The 10,000-nt window shown below is 49.7% G+C and overlaps 2 non-coding genes across 2 annotated transcripts in view; both read left to right on the top strand.

Moving 5' to 3' along the window:
* Nucleotides 1–11, top strand: part of LOC143176060 (small subunit ribosomal RNA) — a 1,921-nt gene extending 1,910 nt beyond the window's left edge. Inside the window, exon 1 of the ribosomal RNA XR_013000662.1 lies at nucleotides 1–11. This exon is cut by the window's left edge and continues 1,910 nt beyond it. This is a non-coding gene — a ribosomal RNA (small subunit ribosomal RNA).
* Nucleotides 12–7,924: 7,913 nt separating this feature from the next.
* Nucleotides 7,925–8,079, top strand: LOC143176054 (5.8S ribosomal RNA). Its single transcript, XR_013000658.1, has one exon. It is a non-coding gene; the product is annotated as a 5.8S ribosomal RNA (ribosomal RNA).
* Nucleotides 8,080–10,000: the final 1,921 nt, after the last annotated feature.

The following is a 10,000-nucleotide window of genomic DNA, read 5'->3' as shown; positions in this document are numbered from 1 at the left end:
AAGGATCATTAACGAGCAAAATACACTACAAGAACTGACCGAAAGAAGGAAACATGAGAAATATAAAGAGTGGAGCGAAAGATAATATAAAAAGGAGCGAAAGATACATACATATATATATATAAGTGTACGAGTTCAATTTCTGCACACACTCGATACACAAGAGAAATAATATTATATATACAGAGGAGGAAGGAGCGATAAACGTGCAACAACGCTTCCTCGTGAAAAATACTTGAACGATCATGCACAGAGAGGTATCTCGATACCTGCTCTGCTGTATGACTAGACGGCTTACGCGCGGAGAGTTCATCTCCCGTCCGTCGGAAATTTCGAACGGCTTACGCGCGGAGAAATACACTTCTCCCGTCCGTCGAAATTTTTTTTTTTTACTTTGAACAAGGCGCATAGAGCCCGCCGAACCACGATTTCCGTGCGTCTTACATCTTTCGACGATGGGACGATCCACGCGAAGAGTTGTTTCGTGCTCGCGCGAGGTGCGATAGCGTCGATTCGCTTTTCTGTACGGGGAGAAATAGAACGATGAGTTGACTTATCGGGTCTTCGTTGGAATTACCGTCGCTGGCATTGTAAACTCCAGATGACCTTGTGATTCCTTCGTCGGGCACTGGTAAAGGGTGGCGATGATTCGTTCTATAATAGAAATACCCGTCGTAGCGATTCGGCCGAGACACCCGCCACGAAACACTCTCTCGTCGTGGAATCCCCGCGTCGGAGAGTAAAACGCGCGAAGGCTTACTATGAGAGAAGAAATAGTATATGCCGGTGGTTCGCGTGTGTAGGCTCTATACGAAATTGCGATTCAAGAGAGTAGGAAAAGACGCGATGAACCACGATTTCCGTGCGTCTTACGTCTCTCGACGATGGGACGATCCACGCGAAGAGTTGTTACGTGCTCGCGCGAGGTGCGATAGCGTCGATTCGCTTTTCTGTACGGGGAGAAATAGAACGATGAGCTGACTTATCGGGTCTTCGTTGGAATTACCGTCGCTGGCATTGTAAACTCCAGATGACCTTGTGATTCCTTCGTCGGGCACTGGTAAAGGGTGGCGATGATTCGTTCTATAATAGAAATACCCGTCGTAGCGTTTCGGCCTAGTCACCCGCCACGAAACACTCTCTCGTCGTGGAATCCCCGCGTCGGAGAGTAAAACGCCGAAGGCTTACTTATGAAACTTACGTCTCTCGACGATGGGACGATCCACGCGAAGAGTTGTTACGTGCACGCGTATGGTGCGATTGCGTCGATTCGCTTTTCTGTACGGGGAGCAATAGAACGTTGAGTTGACTTATCGGGTCTTCGTTGGAATTACCGTCGCTGGCATTGTAAACTCCAGATGACCTTGTGATTCCTTCGTCGGGCACTGGTAAAGGGTGGCGATGATGCGTTCTATAATAGAAATACCCGTCGTAGCGTTTCTTCCGAGTCAACCCGCTCACGAAACACTCTCTCGTCGTGGAATCCCCGCGTCGGAGAGTAAAACGCGAATTCATAGTATGGAAACTTACGTCTCTCGACGATGGGACGATCCACGCGAAGAGTTGTTACGTGCACGCGTATGGTGCGATTGCGTCGATTCGCTTTTCTGTACGGGGAGTAATAGAACGTTGAGTTGACTTATCGGGTCTTCGTTGGAATTACCGTCGCTGGCATTGTAAACTCCAGATGACCTTGTGATTCCTTCGTCGGGCACTGGTAAAGGGTGGCGATGATGCGTTCTATAATAGAAATACCCGTCGTAGCGTTTCTTCCGAGTCAACCCGCTCACGAAACTCTCTCTCGTCGTGGAATCCCCGCGTCGGAGAGTAAAACGCGAATTCATACTATGAAAACTTACGTCTCTCGACGATGGGACGATCCACGCGAAGAGTTGTTTACGTGCACGCGTATGGTGCGATTGCGTCGATTCGCTTTTCTGTACGGGGAGAAATAGAACGTTGAGTTGACTTATCGGGTCTTCGTTGGAATTACCGTCGCTGGCATTGTAAACTCCAGATGACCTTGTGATTCCTTCGTCGGGCACTGGTAAAGGGTGGCGATGATGCGTTCTATAATAGAAATACCCGTCGTAGCGTTTCTTCGGAGTCAACCCGCTCACGAAACTCTCTCTCGTCGTGGAATCCCCGCGTCGGAGAGTAAAACGCGAATTCATACTATGAAAACTTACGTCTCTCGACGATGGGACGATCCACGCGAAGAGTTGTTTACGTGTACGCGTATGGTGCGATTGCGTCGATTCGCTTTTCTGTACGGGGAGAAATAGAACGTTGAGTTGACTTATCGGGTCTTCGTTGGAATTACCGTCGCTGGCATTGTAAACTCCAGATGACCTTGTGATTCCTTCGTCGGGCACTGGTAAAGGGTGGCGATGATGCGTTCTATAATAGAAATACCCGTCGTAGCGTTTCTTCCGAGTCAACCCGCTCACGAAACTCTCTCTCTCGTCGTGGAATCCCCGCGTCGGAGAGTAAAACGCCGAAGGCTTACTATGAAACTTACGTCTCTCGACGATGGGACGATCCACGCGAAGAGTTGTTACGTGCACGCGTATGGTGCGATTGCGTCGATTCGCTTTTCTGTACGGGGAGTAATAGAACGTTGAGTTGACTTATCGGGTCTTCGTTGGAATTACCGTCGCTGGCATTGTAAACTCCAGATGACCTTGTGATTCCTTCGTCGGGCACTGGTAAAGGGTGGCGATGATGCGTTCTATAATAGAAATACCCGTCGTAGCGTTTCTTCCGAGTCAACCCGCTCACGAAACTCTCTCTCGTCGTGGAATCCCCGCGTCGGAGAGTAAAACGCGAATTCATACTATGAAAACTTACGTCTCTCGACGATGGGACGATCCACGCGAAGAGTTGTTTACGTGCACGCGTATGGTGCGATTGCGTCGATTCGCTTTTCTGTACGGGGAGAAATAGAACGTTGAGTTGACTTATCGGGTCTTCGTTGGAATTACCGTCGCTGGCATTGTAAACTCCAGATGACCTTGTGATTCCTTCGTCGGGCACTGGTAAAGGGTGGCGATGATGCGTTCTATAATAGAAATACCCGTCGTAGCGTTTCTTCGGAGTCAACCCGCTCACGAAACTCTCTCTCGTCGTGGAATCCCCGCGTCGGAGAGTAAAACGCGAATTCATACTATGAAAACTTACGTCTCTCGACGATGGGACGATCCACGCGAAGAGTTGTTTACGTGTACGCGTATGGTGCGATTGCGTCGATTCGCTTTTCTGTACGGGGAGAAATAGAACGTTGAGTTGACTTATCGGGTCTTCGTTGGAATTACCGTCGCTGGCATTGTAAACTCCAGATGACCTTGTGATTCCTTCGTCGGGCACTGGTAAAGGGTGGCGATGATGCGTTCTATAATAGAAATACCCGTCGTAGCGTTTCTTCCGAGTCAACCCGCTCACGAAACTCTCTCTCTCGTCGTGGAATCCCCGCGTCGGAGAGTAAAACGCCGAAGGCTTACTATGAAACTTACGTCTCTCGACGATGGGACGATCCACGCGAAGAGTTGTTACGTGCACGCGTATGGTGCGATTGCGTCGATTCGCTTTTCTGTACGGGGAGTAATAGAACGTTGAGTTGACTTATCGGGTCTTCGTTGGAATTACCGTCGCTGGCATTGTAAACTCCAGATGACCTTGTGATTCCTTCGTCGGGCACTGGTAAAGGGTGGCGATGATGCGTTCTATAATAGAAATACCCGTCGTAGCGTTTCTTCCGAGTCAACCCGCTCACGAAACTCTCTCTCGTCGTGGAATCCCCGCGTCGGAGAGTAAAACGCGAATTCATACTATGAAAACTTACGTCTCTCGACGATGGGACGATCCACGCGAAGAGTTGTTTACGTGCACGCGTATGGTGCGATTGCGTCGATTCGCTTTTCTGTACGGGGAGAAATAGAACGTTGAGTTGACTTATCGGGTCTTCGTTGGAATTACCGTCGCTGGCATTGTAAACTCCAGATGACCTTGTGATTCCTTCGTCGGGCACTGGTAAAGGGTGGCGATGATGCGTTCTATAATAGAAATACCCGTCGTAGCGTTTCTTCCGAGTCAACCCGCTCACGAAACTCTCTCTCGTCGTGGAATCCCCGCGTCGGAGAGTAAAACGCGAATTCATACTATGAAAACTTACGTCTCTCGACGATGGGACGATCCACGCGAAGAGTTGTTTACGTGCACGCGTATGGTGCGATTGCGTCGATTCGCTTTTCTGTACGGGGAGAAATAGAACGTTGAGTTGACTTATCGGGTCTTCGTTGGAATTACCGTCGCTGGCATTGTAAACTCCAGATGACCTTGTGATTCCTTCGTCGGGCACTGGTAAAGGGTGGCGATGATGCGTTCTATAATAGAAATACCCGTCGTAGCGTTTCTTCCGAGTCAACCCGCTCACGAAACTCTCTCTCGTCGTGGAATCCCCGCGTCGGAGGGTAAAACGCGATATATAATAGTATATGCCAGTGGTTCGCGCGCGTCGTCTCTGAGATACGCGGTCGACAGAGTTCCGAAAACACGTGATGTGCCACGATTTCCGTGCGTCTTACATCTTTCGACGATGGGACGATCCACGCGAAGAGAACGTTCGTGCTTGCGTGAGGTGCAACAGCGTCGATTCGCTTTTCTGTACGGGGAGAAATAGAACGTTGAGTTGACTTATCGGGTCTTCGTTGGAATTACCGTCGCTGGCATTGTAAACTCCAGATGACCTTGTGATTCCTTCGTCGGGCACTGGTAAAGGGTGGCGATGATTCGTTCTATAATAGTAATACCCGTCGTAGCGTTTCGACCGATGTCACCCGCCACGAATGTCTCTCTCGACGTGGAAACCCCGCGCCGAAGAGTAAACGCGAAGGCTTACCATACGAAAGAAAACGGTATTATACGCCTGTGGTATGTGCGTCTCGGCTCTGTGATACGCGATCGGCAGAGTTACAAAAAAACGTTGATGGGCCACGATTTCCGTGCGTCTTACATCTTTCGACGATGGGACGATCCACGCGAAGAGTAGTTACGTGCTCGCGCGAGGTGCGATAGCGTCGATTCGCTTTTCTGTACGGGGAGAAATAGAACGATGAGTTGACTTATCGGGTCTTCGTTGGAATTACCGTCGCTGGCATTGTAAACTCCAGATGACCTTGTGATTCCTTCGTCGGGCACTGGTAAAGGGTGGCGATGATTCGTTCTATAATAGAAATACCCGTCGTAGCGATTCGGCCGAGACACCCGCCACGAAACTCTCTCTCGTCGTGGAATCCCCATGTCGGAGAGTAAAACGCGAAGGCTAACTATATAAGAAACATATAGTATTATTTATGCCTGTGGTTCTCCGTTTGTCCTACTCTCAGATACGCGACTCGGAGAGTTACGAATAATCGTGATGGACCACGATTTCTGTACGTCTTACATCTTTCGACGATGGGACGATCCACGCGAAGAGATCATTCCTGCTTGCGTGAGGTGCGATAGCGCCGATTCGCTTTTCTGTACGGGGAGAAATAGAACGATGAGTTGACTTATCGGGTCTTCGTTGGAATTACCGTCGCTGGCATTGTAAACTCCAGATGACCTTGTGATTCCTTCGTCGGGCACTGGTAAAGGGTGGCGATGATTCGTTCTATAATAGAAATACCCGTCGTAGCGATTCGGCCGTGTCACCCGCCACGAAAATCTCTCTCGTCGTGGAATCCCCGCGTCGTAGAGTAAACGCGAAGGCTTGCTATAGAAGACTATAGTTTATACGCCTGTGGTTCACCGGTTGCCTGCTCTCCGGGGTACGCGATCGCGCAGGAGTTACGGAAGAACTTGATGGGCCACGATCTCCAAGCGGCTATATCTTTCGACGATGGGACGATTCACGCGAAGAGAACGTTCGTGCATGCGTGAGGTGCGATAGCGTTGATTCGCTTGTCTGTACGGGGAGAAATAGAACGATGAGTTGACTTATCGGGTCTTCGTTGGAATTACCGTCGCTGGCATTGTAAACTCCAGATGACCTTGTGATTCCTTCGTCGGGCACTGGTAAAGGGTGGCGATGATTCGTTCTATAATAGAAATACCCGTCGTAGCGTTTCGACCGATGTCACCCGCCACGAAATTCTCTCTCGTCGTGGAATCCCCGCGTCGGAGAGTAACCGCCGAAGGCTTGCTATAGAAGACTATAGTTTATACGCCTGTGGTTCACCGGTTGCCGGCTCTCCGGGGCACGCGATCGCGCGAAGGTTACGGAGGGACGTGAAGCGCCCGAGCAATGAAACGTCCGCAGGAGGAAACGAGCAACCGCCGAACATTGTTTCGCGACGTTTCCATAATGTATTGTCGTTTCGCTCGCATCCCGCTTCTTTCCCCTAGTTTCCTCGACGCGTAGTTTCGCAGCCTTAGTGGACGAATCATTCTCGATTCGAGGAAAGATATGCAGTGGGGCGTGCAATGAGCCCGCCAGAGACCACGATCTCCAATGCGTCTTTACATCTTTCGACGATGGGATGATCCACGCGAAGAGAACGTTCGTGCTTGCGCGAGGTGCGTTAGCGTCGATTCGCTTTTCTGTACGGGGAGAAATAGAACGATGAGTTGACTTATCGGGTCTTCGTTGGAATTACCGTCGCTGGCATTGTAAACTCCAGATGACCTTGTGATTCCTTCGTCGGGCACTGGTAAAGGGTGGCGATGATTCGTTCTATAATAGAAATACCCGTCGTAGCGATTCGGCCGAGTCACCCGCCACGAAACTGTCTCTCTTTCGTCGTGGAAACCCCGCGTCGGAGAGTAAAACGCGCGAAGGCTGTGACTGTAACATATATATATACAGTATACAATGCCTGTGGTTTTTGCGCGTGTCGGCTCTTCGGTATACGCGATCGGCCAGAGTTACGGAGGGACGGTGAAGCGCACGAGAAATTGAAACGGCCGCACGATTGGAACCGAGCAACCGTCGAACATTGTTTCGCGACGTTTCCATAATGCGTTTTCGTTTCGCTCGCATACCGCTTCTTTTCCCCTAGTCTCTGAGACGCGTTTTCGAGCCGTTCTTCTACTATCGATTCTCGTAGAGAGAAGGGACCGGGTAGTCTGGAAGTGGAACCCGCATCTTGCGTGTACCGTACACGGAATTGAGAGGACCGGCCGTGAAGCTCGTTTTAAAGCCGTGCGTCTGACACCCAACTCTTGCGCGCCAATTTCGCGGCAAGAGATAATATGGGACGAATGACCGGCAAAGAGCCAGCTGTGAAGTCTGTTTTTTTAATCGAATCCGTGGACGTGTGTATGCCGTAGCGTCGCTCGTCGTGTTCGTTCATGGTCGTTCCGAGAGAAAGAACGAAAGCGGTAACGAAGGGACCGGCCGTGAAGCTCGTTTTAAAGCCGCGCGTCTGACACCCAACTCTTGCGCGCCAATTTCGCGGCAAGAGATAACATGGGACGAATGACCGGCAAAGAGCCAGCTGTGAAGTCTTTTTTCATTATTTGCTTTCAATCGATCGATCGGTACGATTCGTGCAACGTTTCGCGCGATGCGACGCGAAAACATGCGCGCAACAATAGATGCGTCTGATCGGAAGAACGCGAGGGTCGACTGCACGCGATGGATTCAGTATCGGGTAGGATACAAAATATATCCCCGTCGTTTCCACGCGTGCGAGTCTTCTGCGTCTTTCGCGGGTTTTTGAATGCACTATACGCCCGGAACGTCGAGAAATATATACATATTACTTGAACGTTTTTCGTCTCGAAAGGCTTCGGTGTCGTCTCCAAGGCGACGCCTGAATCTCCTTCGCGCGCTGGTCGGAGATTCAGGTATCAACTTTTATCTTCTCTTTGAAAGAAGAGAGATATTAGGTCGAACAAATGAGAATAAAATTATATATGTGAAATATAAAATTTATACGATTACCCTGAACGGTGGATCACTTGGCTCGTGGGTCGATGAAGAACGCAGCTAATTGCGCGTCAACGTGTGAACTGCAGGACACATGAACATCGACATTTCGAACGCACATTGCGGTCCACGGATACAATTCCTGGACCACGCCTGGCTGAGGGTCGTTTACGTACCATACACTGCTTGCGTAGCTCTGTCAAATCCCCGCCGTCGTTCACCTCTTCGGATCGAACGTTTTTTTACCGAAGGGCGCAAAGAACGTTTCTGAGTCGGGTTAAGAGAAGGATGCTACGTACGAGCGAACGATGGGTGTCTCGTCGGCGTTTGTCGCGGACACGCGAAAATTCTGTGAATTTCACGGACAGTGTACGTTCTAGTTGTTGCAAAACGATCGGAATCGTTTGTATGGACTCGCGTGAGTGTTCGCGGCGTCGTGCGTCGTTCAATTACGACCGCCCGCGGATACCGCTCCACTGCGATATGGATCTGAGCGACAACTTTTTCGGCTGTTCGTGAGATGAACGGTTTCGTGTGTTTAGAAAAATTTTTTTTCCCGCGCTCCCGACGTCACCTGAAATGATGCGTCAGAGGTGAAAGAAAATATTAAGAAGTCGAGAGAGAGAGAGACTACACACGTTTTATTCATATTTTGTATACCGTGCGTGAGACGGATGTGCACGACACGTCGTATGTCGGTATATTACCGACTGGCCCCAGGGAGATTGTTTTCTTCCTCTCTTACGAATGAGATGTACGTTTCGGAGGATCGTCGTTACCGAAACACACGGCAAAACGAGACTTCTCGCAGCAGAACCTTTATACACAATACACATCGACTCTTTTTACCCCGAGAGAGAGAGAAAAGGTGTATTTCTTTTTTTTATTTTTCGAATTCGACGCACGAACGCTTTGACGACTGGAGAAAAACACGGGTGTGTGTTAAAATCGTGCGGGACGAGCATGCGTATTCGTAACGGGTCGAATAGTTCTTATTCCCCGTCGTCGCGTGTCCTCGCTGGACCACCACCGTGCGCTTCCGCCACGTTCAGTTGAATTTCGAAATATATATATATAAAAAGAATCACCATATACTCTCTTTCGGGAGGTGTATTTTTATCGGTTTCTGCTATAGAGAAGAGACGGAGATCGTGTTGTGAGGTGTAACGTTTCTGTATCCCCGTTTCGGAGGATCGTCGTTATCGGCGGAACACACGTCAAAACGAGACTTCTCGCAGAACCTTTATACACAATACACATCGACTCTTTTACCCCGAGAGAGAGAAAAGGTGTTTTTCTTTTTTTTTTATTTTTCGAATTCGACGCACGAACGCTTTGACGACTGGAGAAAAACACGGTGTGTGTTAAAATCGTGCGGGACGAGCATGCGTATTCGTAACGGGTCGAATAGTTCTTATTCCCCGTCGTCGCGTGTCCTCGCTGGACCACCACCGTGCGCTTCCGCCACGTTCAGTTGTATTTCGAAATATATATATATATAAAAAGAATCACCATATACTCTCTTTCGGGAGGTGTATTTTATCGGTTTCTGCTATAGAGAAGAGACGGACGATCGTGTGTGACACCACGTGGTAACGTTTCCGTATCCCCGTAAAATACGTTTATCTTTTCTCGTAGAAAAGAGAGAGGAAGAGGCAGGAGCTCCTCTTTGGCGAGGCTTTCGAACGTCGCGTCCCGTCCGCCGGAATATAATGATATAAATATATAACCGCCGCCGACTTTGTGCGAAAGCGTTGAAACGAACGCGTCGGTCGCCCCATGGTGTGTGTTTGTCGTGTCTTCTTTTCCTCTTCTGCACTTCTCTTCACTGTCGATCGCGAGACCGCGCGAGATCCGCTTCGGTCGTCCAGTCCCCGAAAATTCTTCTCGGACGGGCGTTAAAGTTAACCGGAGCGCGAGATCGTCTAGCGAGAGTCTTTTTCGCGATCGAGTAAAATGTGATAGAAGAAGGAGAAGAGTGTAAAAAGAGAATATAGACACGCGACGCAGCAGAGACCACTGGTGAGGCGCATAAGACGCGTTCGCGAACGATTTTTCGCGACGATACGGAGTCGCGCGTGTCGCGGT

This window comes from Nomia melanderi, unplaced genomic scaffold (genome assembly GCF_051020985.1).
Source record: "Nomia melanderi isolate GNS246 unplaced genomic scaffold, iyNomMela1 scaffold0349, whole genome shotgun sequence".
Taxonomy (NCBI): domain Eukaryota; kingdom Metazoa; phylum Arthropoda; class Insecta; order Hymenoptera; family Halictidae; genus Nomia; species Nomia melanderi.
The sequence above is the reverse complement of the archived record's forward strand: the minus strand, read 5'-3'. Positions and strand labels throughout refer to the sequence as shown.